The sequence below is a fragment of the Chenopodium quinoa genome, unplaced genomic scaffold (genome assembly GCF_001683475.1).
Source record: "Chenopodium quinoa cultivar QQ74 unplaced genomic scaffold, ASM168347v1, whole genome shotgun sequence".
Taxonomy (NCBI): Eukaryota; Viridiplantae; Streptophyta; class Magnoliopsida; order Caryophyllales; family Amaranthaceae; genus Chenopodium; species Chenopodium quinoa.
The window spans coordinates 195,075-215,949 of record NW_018742263.1 but is presented as its reverse complement, the minus strand read 5'-3'; positions in this window follow the sequence as shown (position 1 = coordinate 215,949).

Sequence of the window (20,875 nt, the reverse complement as noted above, 5' to 3'; positions counted from 1 at the left end):
TTAGGACAGGCAAAGAATACAGAGACTATTCCATCATGTCCATAGTAGAGCAAATAGAGGGATGTCATTCACCCGCTCCTTTAGCATTGGCGGAAACCGTTCTATGTTTGAATCGCCTTAGAGGAGACCCTAACAAAAACGGTTTCACGGGAAGTCCATTACACGTACGTTTTTTTTTTTCGACTTTTATCACCGCAAGTTACAAAGTTGCTTTGGCATGACCAGCACAATCATCTTCGCTGCGCGCGGAGGGCGCGCGCAACTGGTTTTGTTGCACGCGCCACCTGCTTGTGTTAAAAAATCGCAAATTGATGTTTTTTTTCTTTTTTTTTTAGATTTGGCTCATGGAGCGCTTGCGAATTGTTGATCAGCCACAAAACGTTGAGGCTAATGGAGTAAGGACATTCCGTGCACTTCAAATCCTTTATAAGCATAAGAACAAAGAGGAATGGACGTCATTTTTTCTTTCATGGGGTTCCTAACATACGTTTTGTAATTCCTTGGTGGAACATAAGTAGTATGATTGGGAATAGTCTCAATTGCCCTTACATTAGGCTTTTAGGCTTATCTAGTACTACTTATACTTTCCTTGTAGGGTAATGAGACAATACGGGATGAGATAATTTATTCCCCCGCAAGATTGTGATGCCCCTAAAGATATGATTTTTAAACCTGAAAGAATTCCTCGTTGGATGGAATATTGGTCAAGTCTTCCTAGGTGGTAGTACAGAATCCTACCGCGAGTATTACATTATCTTCCTTTTACAAGGCTTGGATTAATGCGGCGGATAAGGGTGAATTAAACAAGGCTCGATCTCAACTTCAAGCTGCCACCACTCACAATCCACCTAAGCCTTTGATGCATTCGACCACTACTACTCCTCCTAGTGGCCAAAACAAAGGAGTGAGAAGAAAATCAGACTTCTCATCCCCTAAGGCTCGTTCGAAGGAAACAAAAAGGAAAGCTCCCTTCAAGCCCGTGCAACAAGGTGTGAAAATCAAAGAACCTTCACCAAATACTCGTAAGAAATCTCCAATAGTCAAAGGGAAAGGAAAACAGGTTGCAAAGGCTAGAATCCCTAAATTGAAAAACAATGTTTGGGTGAAAAAGAAGAGTGTAGGGGAGAGCTCCAAGGCTTCTGAAAATACTGCGATAAAAACTACTCCTCCATCATCTGTGACAATCGAGGACATAGTAAAACCATAGAGTGTTACACAATTTTATCATTAGTTTTTTTTTCGAATAAAGTGTAATCACTACTATGTTTTTTATCGTTTACAATCTAGTTCAACAATGTCTCTCTTTTGAAATTTGAATGAAATAAAAATGAGCTTTATATTTTTATATTTTGATATGACCGAATCATAAAGATTGCCTACGTATTCGCATTACGAAATCAGGTCTTTACGTAGTTCTAACGTGTTTTTTTTTATTATTATGTATTTTTTATTTTTCTTTAATCTTTTAGATAGAAATTAAATGAAAAATTAATCAAACCTCATTTAAAATAATTAAATCAAAGTTTAATTTTATTTTCTGAGTATATGTTATATTTAAGAAACACCCTCTTTTTGCCGCAAGTAGAAATCGCAACTTCATTCAAACGTAAAAATTCGGGTTCGCCGTTCATCATTTGGTGGCGCGCGCAACGTCTGTAGTTGCGCGAGCCTGTCACGCGCAACAAAATCTGTTGCGCGTGACACCTGTGCTACGAATGTCTCGAAAAAATTATTTTTAAAATTCTGTATTATTACCCCCAAGTGTGAAGATTTTTTTCGTGATGTTCGAAAAAATTTGAACACTTAGAACGGTTTATTATTTCTAAATTACCCCCCAAGTGTTATGTATTTTACCGTGTTATTCGGTAAAATGCATAACACTTGGAATCTTTCAATTGAATGCTAATTAAAATTGGTTGTATGAGTGAACGAGTTTATCCGGATTTCATATGTTATATTTCTTAAGATGATCAATGTTTATTAATTGTCGAATTTCATCTCCTCCAATATCCATTAATCTGACGGCTCTTCCTGATAGGATTTCAATTACGCGGTAGGGACCTATCCAATTAGGTTTGAATTTCCCTCTTGGATCGGTTGGTGGTCCCCTAACCTCCTTTAGTACAAAGTCACCTTCTTTTATATTTCTAGGTTTGACTCTTTTATTGAAATGATGCGCAATGCACCTTTGGTAGACTTGTACATGATGCAAAGCTCTTAATCGTCGTTCATCGAGGACTAAAAGCTCTTCATACCTCGCTCTTACCCATTCAGCTTCCGGTAGCTTACTTTCAAGTACGATGCGTAGGGATGGTATTTCCAGTTTGGCTGGTTGAACTGCTTCCATATCAAAAACTAAGGAGTATGGAGTTACTCCTATTGATGTTCGTATAGACGTTTTCTATAACCCCATAATGCGAAGTGTAGTTTATTCGGCCAGTCTTTATAATTTTCTGCCATTTTCTTAATGATGACTGTTACTTTTTTATTTGCCGACTCTACAGCTCCATTCATTTGAGGTCTGTATGGGGATGAATGATAATGTTTTACTTTATAACGAGTTAAGAGGGTCTCGACTTTAGCTTTAAATTGAGATCCCTGATAACTAATTAGTTCATGTGGAACTCCATATCTACAAAATATGTTTCGTTCGAGAAACTTTGCGACATGTTTAGAAGTGATATTCACGTAAGAAGTAGCCTCAATCCACTTAGTGAAGTAATCGATGGCTACTAATACGTACTCGTTCCATTTTGTTCCTCTTATAGAGACTTTTGCAATTATGTCAATTCCCCAAGTCGAAAAAGGCCAAGGGGCAGTCAGATTCTATAGTTCGGATGGTGGAAGGTGTTGTAAATTAGCGAACATTTGGAACTTTGGACATTTTTTAACTTATTGTATGCAATCATGTTCCCTAGTGGACCAATAGTACCCTTGTCGTGAAATTATTTTTAAAAGCATTTTACCATTCATGTGAAGTCCACAAACACCTTTATGAGTACTTTCCATAAGGCGTGTGGCTTTCGGTTGGCCTATACATAATAAACTTTGACCATTAGGTCCATTTTTGCATAATTGACCATTTACTAGACCATAATGGGCCGCAAGTGTTCGTAAGGCTTGTTGGTCTTTCGATGAAGTATTTTCGGGATATGTGCCATGAGTAATATAATGGAGGATATGATCATACCAAGGACTGTCTCCTTCGATGTCATTTATTTCCTCTATTGCGTAGCAATGCTGTTCTTCTCTTCTATCAACGCATAATGGCATCATATTTAAGTTATCTGGAATGTTGATCATTTAGGCTAATTTTGCTAGCGTATTGGCAAATTGGTTTTCATCCCTTGGGAGATATTTAAAATCAATATGTTCAAAATGCTCGATGAGTTGCTCTAGGTGTGCTTGGTATAATATCATTGTGGAGTTCTTTATTTTCCATTTTTTTAGTATATGATTTATAATCAAATTGGAGTCTCCATATACCTCTAATTTTTGCACACCTATGCTAGATGCTGCTTCTAATCCAATAATGCACGCTTCACATTCTGCGGCATTATTAGTAACCTCAAAGTCTAGTTTAACAGAGATTGGAGTATGTGCTCCCTCTAGACTTATGAGTAACACTCCTACACCACATCCTTTTTATTGGACGCACCGTCGAAGTACATTACCCATTTGTCATCTTGTGTCATGAGATTCTCTTCATCCGGAAGATGAGTAGTTTATGCACGACTTGTTTGAATTGGATGTTGTGCCAGAAAGTCTGAAATCACTTTCCCTTTAATTGATTTTTATGGAATATATTTTAACTCGAATTCGGCCAACATCACCAACCAGTTAGATATCCTTCCTTGTATAGGTGGTTGTTAAAACAAATACTTTATCGGATTTTGTTGAGAAATCACATGAGTAGTGTGTGGTAACATATAATGTCGTAATTTTTTGGTTTCCCACACTAATGATAGGCTTGTCTTTTCCAAGGTGCTATATTTTGTTTCATATTGGATGAATTTTTTACTTATGTAATATATTGCACGCTCGACTTTTTCTACCTCTTGTAATAACATGGCACCTGTTGCTGTTTCTGTAACTGTAATGTATAGCCTAAGAGGTAGTTTGGGTACTAGTGGTGCTAAAATTGGTGGACTTTTGAGATAATCTTTGACTTTCTCAAAGGCCTTTTGGAATTAATTGTCCCATTCATATTTCCCCACTTTTTTCAATTTTTTAAATATAGGCTCACAAGTCATAGTCAATTTGTTGATAAATCGACTAATGTATTGTAGTTTGCCAAGGAATCCCCTAATTTATTTTTCTATTTGAGGGGGAGGCATGTCAACAATTGCCTTTATTTTAGAGAGATCGATCTCGATGCCACGTGTCTTACTACATATCCGAGTAACTTACCAGAAGTTACTCCGAAGGCGCATTTTTGTGGATTCAATCGCATTTTGTATTCTTCTATGCGATTGAAAATTTTGCGTAAAGCTTTCATATGTCCTATTCTATCTTTGGACTTCACAATTATATCATCCACATTGACTTCTATGTCTTTATGCATCATATCATGAAACAGAGTCGTAGCCGTTCTTTGGTACGTAGCTCCAGTATTTTTTAAACCGAATAGCATGACTGTGTAGCAATACGTACCCCAAGGGGTAATAAAGCATGTCTTTTCCTCGTCTTCTTTTGCCATTAAAATTTGGTTGTAACCTGGGTATCCATCCATAAAGGATAACATCGCATGTTCAGCCGTGTGATCTACCAATATATCAATATGTGGTACAGGAAAATCGTCTTTAAGGCTAGCTTTATTAAGATCCCTAAAGTCGACATACATGAGAACTTGTCCATCCTTTTTAGGGACTGGGACGATGTTTGTTACCCATTCTGGGTAATTACATACGCGAATAAAACCGACATCCAACTATTTTTGTACTTCTTCCTTTATTTTTAATGTAACATCAGGTTTCATTCATCGAAGTTTTTGTTTTACTGGTTTAGAGGTAGGGTTCAAGGGAATGGTATGTTCCGCAATTTCCCTATCTATTCCAGGCATGTCCTTGTATGACCAAGCAAACACGTCTTTGAATTCTTTGAGTGTCAATATGAGGTTCGATCGCTCTTCCGGATTTAGAGTTAAGCCATTTTTTACTTCTCTTTTATTTTCGTTAGTTCCTATATTAACTTTTTTAGTTTGTTCAATGATAGGGTTCTTTTGTTCTCGTTCACTCATTAGTTCAACTAATTTATTAATGTTATCATCTTCATTTGATTGATTATTATAGGATTTGAAAGATTCAAGAGAAGGCACATACTCGGAAATAGAGCTCATATTATTAAAATCAAAAGAGAGTACATCAAGAGAAGGATCCTTTTTGGGATCTTCGTCCTTAGAACTAGAAAATAAAGACTCAGTAATGGCCACAAGGCCTAAATTTTCAGCTTCCCTAGAGTCTATAATAAATTCATCGTCTGATTCTACAAACATCTTCCCTTTGCCTGTGACGACTTTCAGCTTATCGCCTTTGTGATTGGTCCATTTGAAATATTTCCTCCATCCATGTTTGAAAATTTCATTTGAAGGGGTGATTAACAAGGTTGGGTCAAAAGCTTCATCTTGAATGGCGTTTTGATTGGTGATTTAGCGACATGATTTTGCTCTAGTCCAAATAGCAAGTTAAATGCTTGCCCATCATATCACCCTAGAGTTGGGAGTTTTGATTTATTGATACTAAGATCGTCATCCAAGAAGTAGAAATCATGAAATATTTCAAATCCAGGCTTATTGATTCCTTCCATAACTAAGGGTTTTGGAAATTCGTAGCATGGGTAATCTTCTCCAGTCAATTAAGGGTTTGTTGATAGAATGGGAGTAAAGTGATTATCCCTTTCTTATTATTATCTCTACGTGCTTTTTTTTGCATCGTGAGACTCCAATTCTTCTTTGGTTGGTTTATATCCTAATCCAAAGGAGAAGCTTTTCTTTAAGATAGGAAGTAACAGAGATTTCTTCATTCCTATTCCCAAAGGCATCCCAGGAAAGTAACTACTCTTGAGTAAGATGTTTACTATCCGAGTGGAATATGGATCAAGCTTGAATGGTTCTTCAAAGTCTTCTTCCATTTCAATTGTGAAGATTGGCTCCGCGGCGAATCCCCACATGTCCTCTTCAACATTATCATGGTTTATTTCTAAGAGTGATTGATCATTTATTGCTATTTTGAGTGGAGAAGCATGTATAGTAATAGGAAGCCCTTGATAGTTCAACCTAATCATTTGATAAAGTGAGGATGGTATTGCACCAAGATCATGTATCCAAGGACGTCCAATTAATTAGATTTTATGTCCATAACATGGAATTCAACCATCTTTTGAATTGAGCCTATGGTAATTGGTAGCTTAACAATTCTACACACCGATCTTCTCGAATTGTCATCGGCCCTAATGCTTTGTGTTGTTGATTAAAAATCTTTTTTCGGATTTAGGCCTAAGTATTTTTCCATTTGTAATGGGCATACGTTTACAGCTGACCCATTGTCTACCAAAGTTATAGGGATATTGTACCCCTTGCACCCCACAGTTAAGTATAATGCATTGTTGTGGGTAGTGTCTTTTGAAGGCAAATCATCATTAGTGAAAATGATTGATTTGTCGGATTTCTCGCTAGTAAGCAAGCTAACGAGATCCTGAGGGGTTTTTTCTGTGCTTACAGACAAAGCCGTTAGAGCGTTCATGAGAGAATTCCTATGTTCTTTAGAAGTACTTAGGAGTTCCCAAATGCTAACATTTGCCTTGGATTGGCGAAGTTGTTTGACCAATGGATCTTCCACCTCAAGTGGAGGTGGTATTGGATTTTGTACTTGACCTTGAGTTTGTGTGTGGTCAAAGATCCATTTGGTGGTGGTGCTTGTAGACTTGCCCAGAACGAGTTAAATGATCTATCTTTTTTGGGTTAGTTGTAGGACTCATAAACCAACTTTTTTCTAGAGGCTTTGGATATGCCTCAATTTCAAGATGTTCCATGAGTTGTGCTTGATGCCATTGTTCATCCAAGGAAAGATTTGATAAATCTTGCGACTTCCCCAAGAAGTGATCCCAATCAAGCGCTCCATTTGTTTCATTTTGTAAACAAGATGAAGGTGGGACGGCGGCATAATTAGAGACATATAAGTTTTGAAAGTCGTCGTCCCATAGTCCACGTACTTCATTAGTTGCCCCTATGAGTATTATGGATAGAGGTTCTCCTATAGGTGTGATATAGTTCAAAGGATTGAACGTATCACTTCACATATGGTCCCCATCGATGTGAAACACCCCTAAGGGGGATGCATTATTGTTAGGTTTAGGCGTGGGATTTCTCCCATCGTCTACTACATCTTGTATTTTTTTTGCTTTAAAACATAGCAACGTTCAGTATCATGTCCAACACCTCTATGATAAGAACAATAAGCACTATCATTCCATTGTGGAAATCTTTTTTCTGGTGGAGTGGGTTGTGTTGGCCCTGTTGGTGCAAGTAAGTCTTTTTCATTTAATTTTTCTAATAATTCTTTATAGCTTACAGGAAATGGAGTAAATTTTCTTTCTTTTTACCATCTTTTTCTAGGATCATCATATCGATTTATGTTATTGTATTGCGTGGAAGTCGCAAATATGTCAATAAAGGATAATACATTATCATTCCCCTTATTGTTATTCTTAGGTTGATGATGATGATGAGGTTTGTTTGCTTTTTCTTTAGCAAGATCATCTTCAATCCTAGTAGCCACAGAATAGACCTTTTGAAAAGTGTCTAGACCAAGGTAACGTAGATGTTTGTTGTACTTTTCATGACAGTTGTCAATGAATTTTTGTACTAAATAGAGTTCAAAAGGCCTTTGGGCAAGGTGGGCCGCCTTTTCTTACCATCAACCATAAAAAGCAAGGAAACCTTCATCGTCGCCTTGCTTAAGCATCTCGAGTTCAAGTAAAGTTGACTTGAACTCTACATTACTCTCGTATTGGGTAATGAAAGCCGAAACTACATCTTCCCATGTTGCCTTGAATTTTGGATCTAGCCCATAGTACCACTCTCTCGCGGTTGGGTCTAGGGATAAAGGGAAAGTCAAAGTATAAAGATTAGGATCAACTCCCTTTAGTGCCAAGTGCCAGTAAAACACATTAAATGATTTTGTGGTTTATTGGTAACCTTAAATATTGGAAAGTCCATAGCTACGAACTTTTCCAGTAAAGCAAGTCTTTGGGGAGGAGCAAACTTTTCTGCGTCAAAGTACTTGTTCCCCATTATAGAACGAAGAACTAGCTTCTCCAATGACTTTTCTTTGATGGATAATTGTTCCATCTTTTCTTGCAAGGCTAAGGTTTCAGCATTTTTCCTTTCAGCCTTTTATATTTTCTTAATTCTTCTCGCCTCGGCCTCTTGTTCCTTTTCCTCCCTCAAACGAAGAATCTCTTGCTGAAGTTCTTCGATGGTTGGCATTGTTGTTGGACTAGGATTAGTTGTCGAAGAAAAGTGGTTTGAAAGGGGTTGATCTTTGGGTGGTAAACGTAGCATGCGAGGGCCCGGGGGTCCTCTTTCCCAAGCTTGGAAACCGACCCTAAAGGAGTACAAAAGGATAAGTAAATCGATAAGCTTATTTAAAAAAGGAGAAAAAGAAAGAAAAGACGCAAAATATATTCAAACGGATAACATCACCCTTAACAATTCTTCAATGAAGATATTGTTCGGACGAGTCAATTTGTTTTTTAAGAAATCAAAATTGGCTCGTCCAGTGGGCTCGCACAAGTGACTCAATTGCGCGCGGCTGTCGTGTGCAACAAAATCACTTGCGCTGGGCGCCACCTGCTCATAGAATTGTTTTTTTTTAATGTGAGCGTTTATTTTGTCATCGTTTTTTTTATTCGACTTTTTATTTATTTATTTATTTTGTTATGCTATCCTTTGAATATGACGCTAAATCATGAAGAGACAACTTCGTAATTGAGAACCTAGACCAAACTAAAAAGAGAAAAAGAAGACTATCCTAACACGTTGCATGTAGTCACGTAATCACATAAGCATGCCATAAGTCAAGATTCACGTAATGTCGTTCTAAGGTCAAAAAAGGCTTGGGTTTCCAAAGGTACCATATCTTAAGAAACGACGCACATATCAATCACTCAACGTGTTGACTTATGAAATCGCCCTCCCAACATTTTGTTGGTGATATGGGTGGGATGATTGTTATTGATTTAGGGATAGAAGCCTAGTGTTGGCAACCCCTAGTCAATGAGCCAATCCCCAATGGTTTAAGTGTGCTATGCTTATGCATGATGCAATGTTGCTTGTTTGGTTTTTACTCTTGTGCAAAAGGAAGATATTATGCGTTCAAGTCTCGCTCTCTAACTAGAGACTATCCAAGTTAATTCTCGTTACAACCCACAGGAAACCTAGTGTTGGAAACCTTGGACCATAACTACGAATTAATCATGTAACCTCTAAGTCCCTAGCGGAGTCACCACTGTAAGGAGGGTGATCCCATCGTAAGGGTTACTCTCCTTAAATGCCCTTGGCCACTTAAAATCCTAGGAATTTACACTTGTTAGGGTGTAGTAGGATTTGAATTCCGGACTATTTGGGGGACCTTATTGAATTAGAATTGATTATATCATTACGCTTTTTTGTAAGAAACAAGTAGGAGTCTCCAATGAGTTTTAGGAAAAACTCATAAACCTCGTTCATCCCTTCTTCCATGTGGAGTTCATGGAATAATTAGCACAAAACATAAGTTTACCCATTCCCAAATTGGTCTATAAACCATAAATGAGTTTGGGAGCGAGGGTACTAAAATAACGTTCCTTTTAGAGGGGAATCGTTATCCTAGCCCTAGTGCGGCCTCTACAAGCTCTTCCTTTTTTACAATTTCATCACCAAACAATATATGCAACACGATACCTAAAACTATGTTAGTTGATTTTATTTACAAGCATTAATTCACGTAGGAATTACATCGTAATGTCAATATTCTTATTTAATCAAATTCGTGCAAAGAAAAAAAAAACAATATCCACCTTGGCTTAAGTGATCAATCAAAAATTATTTTCAATTCTAATCTTTATTTAACGCAAGATACTATGTGAAATTGAATAATTAATTATTTTAAAGTGATCAAGCAACACTAATTAATTAATTAAAGTCCTTTTAAACAAGAAAATAAATGTGTTTTAACTAAGTGCTCGGGAATTTACCACTTCTCTTTGCTAGATCTCTGTTTAGAACACTTATGGACTCCTTCTTGTTGGGAACCTCCACCGTAGTAACAAAATATCAAAAGGGTGATTGTTTAGGATAAGAGGGGCTAGGTTGCACAAGTTCACAAGTATTTCGCCATAGTTTTAGGTTTATTTTTGTCTGTTTAACCTGGGTCTAAGCTCGTACTTATAGGGAATGACTAGGTTTAGGTTTTCGAGCATTCTGCCGCAGCAGGTGTCGCGCGCAACAAGATGAGTTGCACGCGGCATCCCAGCGCAAGTGATTGATTGCGCTGCTATGGGCAGCGCAACTAATTGTCTTGCGCGCGTCTTTATGGAAAGATTCGATTTTATATTTTTCGTATAATTCTTAATCTTCCGCAGCGCAACTCTAGAGGTTGCGATGGGTGTCGCGCGTGTTGGGGTTTGGTGAGTCCGACTCACCGCGGAAATAACCCCGACCCAAGGAACCACTTGTAATTAATAAAACCATAAAGCATAAATAAATAAACACAAATAAAGGAAGAACGAATCATATCCTTGAAGCGAGCTTCGCCTTCTCAAAACGGGCTCTTACGTGAAAGCCTTGAGCACCGCAAATGTCGTGCCTCCAACGGTATCCACCTACAAAGGACGAACACGACTTTTTAGGTCCGCTACCTTGGAGTTAGCAAGGTCCGACCAAAACCCAAGTGTTAATGGAGTTTATGAGTTTTTCCAAAATATGGAATGCTCTTTCTAACTCCCACTCAAGAACTTTACTCCAAATCCCAAAGTTGGTATTTATAGAGGAAAGTATGAGTGGGAATTTCTATCCCATCAATGTGGGATTCATGAAATTCCACAAATTAATTTAAAGCTAAATTAAATTAAATATATAAGCAAGTAATAAATCAACAAGTGTCCTAGTCATATGTAAAGAGGAGTATGGACCACTTGGAAAGGAGGGGACCATACTTGCTCCCCACTCATTCCTCTCCTTGTGACACTTGTCCACACCAAAAAGCAAGCATACTTACTAGCTTCCCCTTTTGACCCGACCTAGGCCCACGGCCCAGCTAGCCTCGCACCGTGCAGACTGCTACCTGCTGCCAGCTCGGCCAAGCACGCCCACGCACAAAAGTGTGGGCAGCTGATGCCGAGGGCGCTGCTAGCTAGCCACGCACATGTGCGGGATGCTAGCAGCAGCGCACGCCAGCACGCCACGCACTGCTTGTGGGCTGCTGGCCGTGCTGTGCTAGCATGCCTCGCACATGGTGCGGGCTGCTAGCTTGGCTAATCTCCTAGCACTAGGGATTCCGATGTTAGGGGTATTTTGGTCATTGTTGATTTATTACTAATTTGGCGTCTCGTCTTTTTATTATTTTTTACTCGACTTCCGATGCTCGGTTTCGACGCTCTGAGCTCGAATTTCCGACGTCTAAATATTTAACACTCGGGCGACGAATTAATTTCTTCCGAATTAATTCGTCGAGTCGGTTCGTATGTTTTGCTTGGGTGTGACCCGAAGGGTTCAGTCAAGATTAAGCTGTAATATTAATTATATTAATATTACTGATCGGAAGCGGCCTCCACCCAGGCATTCCGATCACTTGACCTTACTGAATATATTAGCTTTCTAATAATTCTGAACCCGCCATCAAAATAATACACTTTTTCGAAGTACATCATTCCTTTCAGCGCGTTATTGATTTAGTTGCGCGCTGCAGCCCAGCGCGACTGTTTGAGATGCGCACGGATTTTTCTGCGGCAGCACTAAGATTTAACCTAGGCGCCCCTAAATCCGTCATTATTAGGTTTTAAGCAAGGGTTTAAGCCTAATTATGATCGGGTTTAGTTAATTAGACCTTTGTTTTGGCTTTTACTTTTAATTTGGGCTAGTCTTTTGTGTTTTGTGGCTTAACCAGTTATCCACAAGCATTCTTCACTTTAATATAACATGAAGATGGTTTTATTTATTGTCATTGCACTTCCTTTCGGGACAGGAGGCCAAAAGTAGATGTCTACACCGAGTAAAAGGGATAACCACTACTCCCACTATTTGAGGATGTGGTTGAGGAAACCATGCAACAACTATCTAAAGTATATCACAACCACGATGCTGCTACTTTAAAGCTCTATATATAGGAAATCCCTCTTCCCATGAAGAATTCAATCTTACGTATGCAATCTCTCTCTAGCTATTTCAGATACTGCTCCTTCACAACCGTATTTCCATCCATCTAGATTTTCCATTACCAAAATGCATAACCAAGCTACTATATTTAATCCTTAAAGCCATTACCCATGTATTACATTTGCTTATATAATCCTCTAGATTCCACTCCACTCACCCATGATTAATCCCATTACATAATATACTCAATTCATCTCATACCTTCCTGATAATCCCAAGAACAACCGTAGCACTATAATATGTAGAGTAAACCCTATGACCTTCCTCTACATAGACATTCCACTAAAAATACTCCCACCTTGCTACCATATTTTAATCTCTTATGTAATCTTGCAAAGATATAACTCTACACACAAGACTACACCCAATTAATCCCCCTAATCATACTTCAAAGACCACGTACGAGCCGATTAGCTTTACTTCTATATATGTTTTATTGTTATCAATTAATATACACATATTGTACTTGTAATTATTGGCTTTATGCCCGTATTATAGTGGATTGGTGGTCTCATTGCCACCCGCGGTTTTTACCCACCTTTATTGGGGTTTTTAACGTTACCATATCATGTCTCCTCCCTCTCCCTTTATTTCTACGTCATTTACATTCCGCATTCCATGCTCCTTATTTTAATTTAGTTGATCTGCAGCCTGTATCCCACATCAAATCCTACTTGATGAAATTTAGCATAAACATGCCCCTTTATTCGGTGATCTCCAAGTCCAAATTTTAATGATTTGATTAACTTGGTAGGTTCATGCCTTAAAGGGTATGAATACTTAACAAGTTAATCAAATCATATACCATGATCACCATTGGACTAGGTGAGCGCCGAATCAATATCAAGTATTCAGCCGTTCAATTTTGTAGGATACGTCCGTTGAAGCTATCGCTCGGACGTGCCCAAAAAAGTTTAAGTAATGGCTTAACCTTAAAATTTCTAAGTTATGGCTGGGCTAGGACACCTTGGTATGCCCTTAATCTCTTTTTAGGCATAAGATGCCTTAGGGAAATTTAGGCAACCTTTGTGCTTGACCGTCTGTAGACACCCATTTTTGTCTCCCAATAAACCAAACCTAGTGATGAGTACCTTACATGTCGAATCACAATCGAATGAAGCGAAAGTGTGGAAAGTTTAGTGTTGCGGATAGTTTTAATTTTCTTTTCTCTTCTCTCTGTTTTTGAAAACTTATTTTCAGAAAACAGACAATCCAGATTGGTTGGTCCATGATATGGGTCCAATAATAGTGTAGTTGGATGGGCTTGACAAGAGCTTTCCAACGATATATTATAAGCCCAATTCTGATGAATATTAAGGAAGTTATGGCCAATATACTAAACTGGGCCCGGTTTGAGCCGTATATGCGGCCCAATGATCTAGGGGAGGGCCTAATATGATTTATCATTCTTAATGCAATTAGGAATGGTTTTAGTCTTCTAGATTCTTCTAGAAGGTTCTTTTCATTCCTAATTCAATTAGAATTGATAAATTGACTTTTGTTGACTTTTCAGAGTTTTAGTTAAAATCAAAAAGCATTTTTGAGGAAAATATACGATTTTATCCTCTAGTATGGCAAAACTTATCTGATTTTCGAAAATACGTCAAAAAACAGGCCTGGCACCTGACTCTTGGCATTGGCGCCTGGAGCTAGGTCTGGCGCCAGACGCCAGCCATAGGCGCTTGGAGCTAGGTCTGGCGCCTGGCGCCAGTTAGCCAGGGTTGGCGCCAGCTTTGTTTTATCTGCGCCAGCTCTGTTTTGCGTGCGCTAGACTTTATTTTGTTTATTTTATCTTTTTGGCTGATTTTCTCTTTAAATAACGACGTAAAAACTCCGTTTTCATTCATCAACAACCAATTCTCATCAAAATTCATCTATATTCACCTACAACGAGTTTTCAATTCTCTTTCATTCTCTTTAATCATTCGCTAATTCTCATCAAGTTTTCCTTAATCATTCATTCATCTCTTTCTTTCTCCTTTTCTAAACTAGCTTTTTAAATACAAAATTCCGTATTCACAAGATCTAGAAACACCTAGGCATATTCGAAGTTGCCTTCGCCCTAGACGTGAAAGGTTTTAATTTCTGAGGGTTAGGTCCCAAACCTTTATTTCAATTATTTAATTTAATTTTTTTTGTTATTATTTTCCTTGAAGTTACTAACGTGTGTATTTTGTTATTAGAAAGAGGTACGAGGCATCAAAGTAAGTGCTTTAATGATTTTTATTGATATTATGATGTAGAAATCATGTTTATATTGTGATTATGATATTCCTAGTATCATGTCTTGGGTAATTTTAATATTAAATATGATTGTTACGATGCCTCCTATTTTCTTCCTAATATTTATGATTGTTAGTATCATGTTAGGGTTAAAGATTTGATTTTTATTGCTTAGTGACATGCTAGGGTTTGCTATTAATCTTGTTAGTATCATGCCTAGGATCTTGCTATTATTATTATGCTTTAACATTAACATGAATATGATTATGATTATAATGATTATAATTTGTGATGATTATGAATGTTAATATTATTATTATTAATTTGATGATTATTATTTTAATATGACGATTATTATTATGATTATTATTTTTATGATTATTATTATCTTGATGATGATTATAATTTTATTATCATGATTATTATTCATGATAATTATTACTATATGTTGCTTGATTATATTTATTTTTATTGCTTGATCACACCTTTTATGCATGTTTAAAGGGAATTGGTACTTGTAATCACGCTTAATAAGATAATTAATAATCTTGTTTAGGGTTAATTATGATTATAATTCAAGTGATCTCCAATAATAGTTTTATTTGTGCATTAATATTCAACCAACATAGATAAACAGGTTTAGGGTTAACCTATTGATTGTATGTTAATTAGAAAGCGAACATGAATACGATCTGAACAAAGTAGAGGCCTATTATTAGGGCAGGTTCAATCTCTTTTAGGTTGGATTTGTACCTTCATCCCCGAACCCTTATTTGGTTCTAGACCTTATGGAGTTGACGATCTCTTGGATCGTTAAGGGGTGTAACCTTCACCCTGTGAACGGTTTACAAGTTCCTAAAACTTGTTGGCGACTCTTTTACTCTATCTTCTTTCCTTTTGGACACCACCGTACTTTAGTGTATGATCATAGTGGGGTTCAAGCTAGGGGTTAACGCTTGAAATTATTTCCTACACCGTCCGTCTTGGTTGAAGTCGGACGGTTATTTTTCATTAGGATGCCTTTTTTCATTAAGACAATTATGTGGCCGCTAGGTTATACCTCTTGCGGCCGAATTTTAATATTTCCAGCACCCTAAAGATTATTTTTATTCTACATTTTTGTTTAGCCTTTTAAGGTCGAGCTGCTATGTGGTAAGTAGCATTGATTTCTTTTTCACTCGGCATTTCTGCTAGAAAATGGAAAAATATAAACAAACAGAATAAGGTAACAATGTTTGACATTTTCATTAATTTTGTAAAAAATTACATTGTTGGGGCCATACGGCCTTAATTACATTGCTCATTCATCAAGATATAGCTATATATACAGCTTTTGGCCAAGTAAAATGAAACTTAAACATAAAATTTCTTTAGATTGTCCGCGTTCCAGGTTCGGGGAATTGGACTAGGCAGTAAGTGCCGTCTTGAATTTCCTCTCTAATTCAGTACCGCCCTTCCCAGTTTGAGGTTAAATTTCCATCCTCATTTTCTTGGCCGACCGCTTCCATTTTCCTTAGAACCAAATCACCCAACTTCAGCGGCCGCATAAACACTCGGCGATTGTAAGATGACGAGGAGTGGAACTAGGTCGTTGAAACTAATCCTCCCTTGGTCAAATAAAATTTATAAACACTTAACCAACCTAAATACTAGTATAGAGGTAAGTCAAGGGTCGAACCTAAAGGAACGGTAGTGTTCAAGCGCTCTCAATTATGCGCCTAAGCTAGGTCGAAGACAAAGATAAAGAGAGAACACTAACAAACTACCAAACAAAGAAACCAAACAAATTTAGCACTAGGAACGGGGATCAACAAGTAATCATAACAATTGTAGCAACCTGGAAATACATGCAATTCAATGGTTGTGAAGATTAATGGCAAGCTCAATCAAAAGAGTCAACAAGATATCTCCTAGAGGTCAAACTAACGCCAACTACGAGATACTCTAACTAGGAGCTTCACTAATCAAGCTCAATAGACAATTTCAATTCCTAAATCAATGGTTTGTATCATTAGAAACTACAATGCAATCTAGCATAATTCTCAAGGCCTAATCGAATTACACACTTGTAGACTTTCATTAATTACTTTAATCTCAACAACTAATCAACACAATCCCCAAATTAAGCACAATCAATCAATCATACAAATTTCACCCTATCCCTAGCCAAATAACTACTTAAACATCATTATCTAGTCACAAATAACTAAAGAAATTAAGAAACATCAAAATATGAAGAATAATTGCAATAATAAAAGATCAAATCATCAAAATCAAACTAAACAAATAAGAAATCAAACAAAGTAATAAAATGAGATAGAGTTAGAAATCCTCATTGATTTATTTGATGATCTTCAATACAATTGTCACCTTGAATCTTCAATCACTCAAATCACCATTGAATTCCTCACTTTCACTCTCTAAAATCTTTTCCTAAAAATAACCCTAAAATTAGAGAGAGAAGCTCTCAACTAAGCTAAAATTATGATCAAAATCTAAAATGAAACGTAATCTCAAACTTTCCCCAAAAATTGGGTTACAAAGATATATATAGAAGGCGCAAACAAAAATCGAGCAAGACGAATACACAAGGAGGCGCGCCCGCGCAGCAGGGTTGTGCGACTGCACGGAGGGGCTGCGTGTCCCTGAGTTTCTTCGATCTTCTCACAGCTTCGTGCGTTCGCTAAGGTCTTCGAGTGAACGCTCAATATGATGATAATGAACACTAAGAGTGGCAGTCCCAAAAAGCACTTGATAGTGGGTTCAACACCCCATCTTTATGAGAGCACGACTTGAGAGCGCAAGAGCTAGAACTTGGAGAACCCACTTACATGCATCTTGAGCTTTCCTGTTGCCATGAGATTGCTCCAAAAGCATCTTCCACCTTAGTAAATCACCAATATCAAGACCCAGACCTCGTACAATACCTATAACCACAAAAAGAAAGAAAATAAAGGAGAAAAGACTAGAAAAATCATCAAAATGCACAAAACCACAAAATAAAAGAGTAAAAGGTAAAACAAAGAGCAAAAGCATAAAACTAAACATTTATTAAGAAAGAAAGCTATGTGTATATGTCGCTCGAAGTGCGCCTACGTTAAAGCATGTGTGAATATGCTTGGCACTCATGGGAAGTAAGAATTGACATAATACGATTAGGGACAAATAAAGTAGGGAGCCGCCAACAAGTTTTTAAGGAACTTGTAAACCGTTCAAGGATCATAAAAGGCAACCACGAATAAAGGGACAACGAAGGCAACAACAACTTACCTGTGAAGGTTACACCCAATTCACAATACATGAGATTACTAACTCCATATGGTTCGGAACCACGAAAGGAGGATCGGGGATGATGGTACGAAGTGAGTCATGGAGCCACAATCGCGCGTATTGGCCTCTACTCGATTCTTATAGTGAAAAGTGATTCCTGCGATCTCAAAGGCATACAAACAAAATATTCGATTTGCTCCAAACTATTATTAAGCTACATTGGTTGAATATTAATGCAACATATAATTCTAAAATATTTGTGATCACTTGAATTAAGCAACAAGATTAAAAAGGATCCCAAACCGGTTGTCCAAATTATCTTATTAGGCGTGATTTTCAATTACATATTCCCTTTAAACATGCAATATAGTGATCAATAAATATAACAAAATAACATCAATATTGGAAGCAATTTAGCAATAATTTCAACAATATAAAATCGTTAGAAAAATAATAGAAATAAAAGGAACATAATTCTTACTTTGATTCTGTTTGTTTGCAACTACAAAATAATAAACGAGTTAGTTACTTCAAGGAAATAATAATAGAACAATAATTAAATTAAATTAAATAGAATTGATTTGGGGCCAAACCCTCAAACAGTTCTACCTTTCACGCCTTGGCTTAAGGACAGAACCACGAGTAAAGTATGGACTCCTTGGAGTACTTGAAGATGGAATTTTGTAATAAGAAGGGTAGGCTAGTATTTAGGCTAGAGCATAGAATAGAGAAAAAAAACTAGAGAATTAATTGATGCCCCGTACATAAAAAATGAGAAGAATTTATAGAGAAAATGTTCTAAGGGAGCACACGGAACCCTAAAATGATAAAAACCCTAAAAATGTATCCCGCGACACGACAAACTGTACCGTGACACAGGAAGTCCCACCGTCAGACGGGAAACATTCCCGTGACACGGTGCAATTTTTGAGTGACGCGGGAAATTTTTAGTAAACGGAGAAGAAAACGCGTTAAGGGTTTACGCGGAAAGGACACGGAAGTTCCCGTGTCACATCAAGTTTCCCATGTCACGGGAAATCCCACCGTCAGACTGGAATGATTCCCGTGACACGGTGGATTCCTGCCGTGGCGCGGGAATTTTCAGCCTGCTTTTCCGTCTAAATACATTTTTAACCCTAATTTCGTTCAGCATTTTAAGTGTCTATTGATAATTTCGGGCCTTTTCTGATTTATTATTATTTGGGATAAAATAAGAAAATAAGCAAATAAAATAAATAAAAGGTTTGGGCCAAAAATAAATAATAAAACAATAAAATAAAAAAGGTTTGGGCTAAAATTAAATAATAAGTTTTGGCTAAAATTAAAACTATGCTTTTACCAAACATCAAGACTAATCCATGAACTGTTCAAAAATACGAATTTAATCAAATACGATTTTTTAAGCACTCTCGGGATTAAATACTGAACCCGACCAATAGTAGTGGTGAAAAGTTGTTCATCATCGGGTTTGGTTTTGGGAAGACATTTTTAGGTGTCTACAGAAGCCCCCACTTTGACTTAGTTTGTAGAAACATCAGTTTCGAAAACGATAGTCAAGGTAGTCGATAGGGACGGAGAATGATTTAAGACGTTCTGCTATCCTAAATCACTCTGTATACGCCGATACCTGCAGAAAAATGTTAATTCCAGGGATAAAAGAGTAAAAGGATAGAATACGTATCTGGTACCAGTGTATCGGTGACAAATGAGTTTGGCAGCTTCCTATGCTTGAAGGAATCTGCCGGATGACGTTAGGAAAACCGACTGAGAAGTTTGGTAGTTTTCTAAGCCTGAAGAAACCTACCGGATGATACTTTCCATGCCTGAGGAAAGTCGACGTACGAATTTGGCGTCATTCGATGATTTAAGAAATCCACCGATGATGCTTTACATGCTTGAGGAAAGCCGACAAAGGAATTTGGCGGTTTTCTATACTTGAAGAAAAAATCCACCGATAACGCTTTCCAAGCTTGAGGAAAGCCGACTTGGCGGTTTTCTATACTTGAAGAAAAATCCACCGATAACGCTTTCCATACTTCAGGAAAGCCGACTTGGCGGTTTTCTGTACTTCAAGAAAAATCTACCGATAACGCTTTCCATACTTGAGGAAATCCGACCTGGCGGTTTTCTATGCTTGAAGAAAAAATCTACCGATAACGCTTTCCATACTTGAGGAAAGCCGACGATTACTGTAATCGCTGAAATTTGCAAGTGTATGATGGTTCGATTATCCCCGAACGTGGGCCGCAGATGATTCACACCTTCAAGTCGATTATCCGACCATATTAGGTGTTTGAAATATCGACAAAATTGATTTTGACGCTTCTTAGGGGCAAAAAGGTAATTTTGATACCCTTCTACCGTTAGTTAGAATTTTCCGCGTAATTTTACCGAAAAATTAATTGTCCAATTTGCGCAGAAAATCGTGCAGCTTTGGTCAAAATGCCAGGAATATTCGCTGCCAGCTTCGAAAAATGTGCAAGACAACAGCCTGAACCCCGTGCCACGTGGACCCATCCCGCGACGCGGTGGTGATTTGCCGTCAGACAGGAGTAGTTCCCGTGACGTGGGAATATTTTTGGAACAAAAAATTCCACGCGCTTCGTTCCACGCGCTTGAACACCGTTTCTTAATAACGGAAAATGTGGAACGGTAACGGGGTCGTGCAACGGTTATTTTTAGCTTTAAATATCAGCCATTACTCCCATTTTTCTCACTCACCATTACTCTTTCTTGTCCTGTTTTCACTCCATTTTTTTTAACTGCTCGGATTCCCGTGTCTCGGCGGCGGCTCACCGGCGTTTGGTTTTTCCTTCCGTCAGCCGGATTTACTTCCCGTGTCACGGTTGTTCTGCGGTTTTTTCATCTTTTTTTATTTTTGCTGCTGCTTGCTGCTATTCGTTGCTGCTCACTGTTGTGCTGCTGTTGCTGTTTATCAGAGCTCCGGCAACTCCTGAAATTACCGTGACA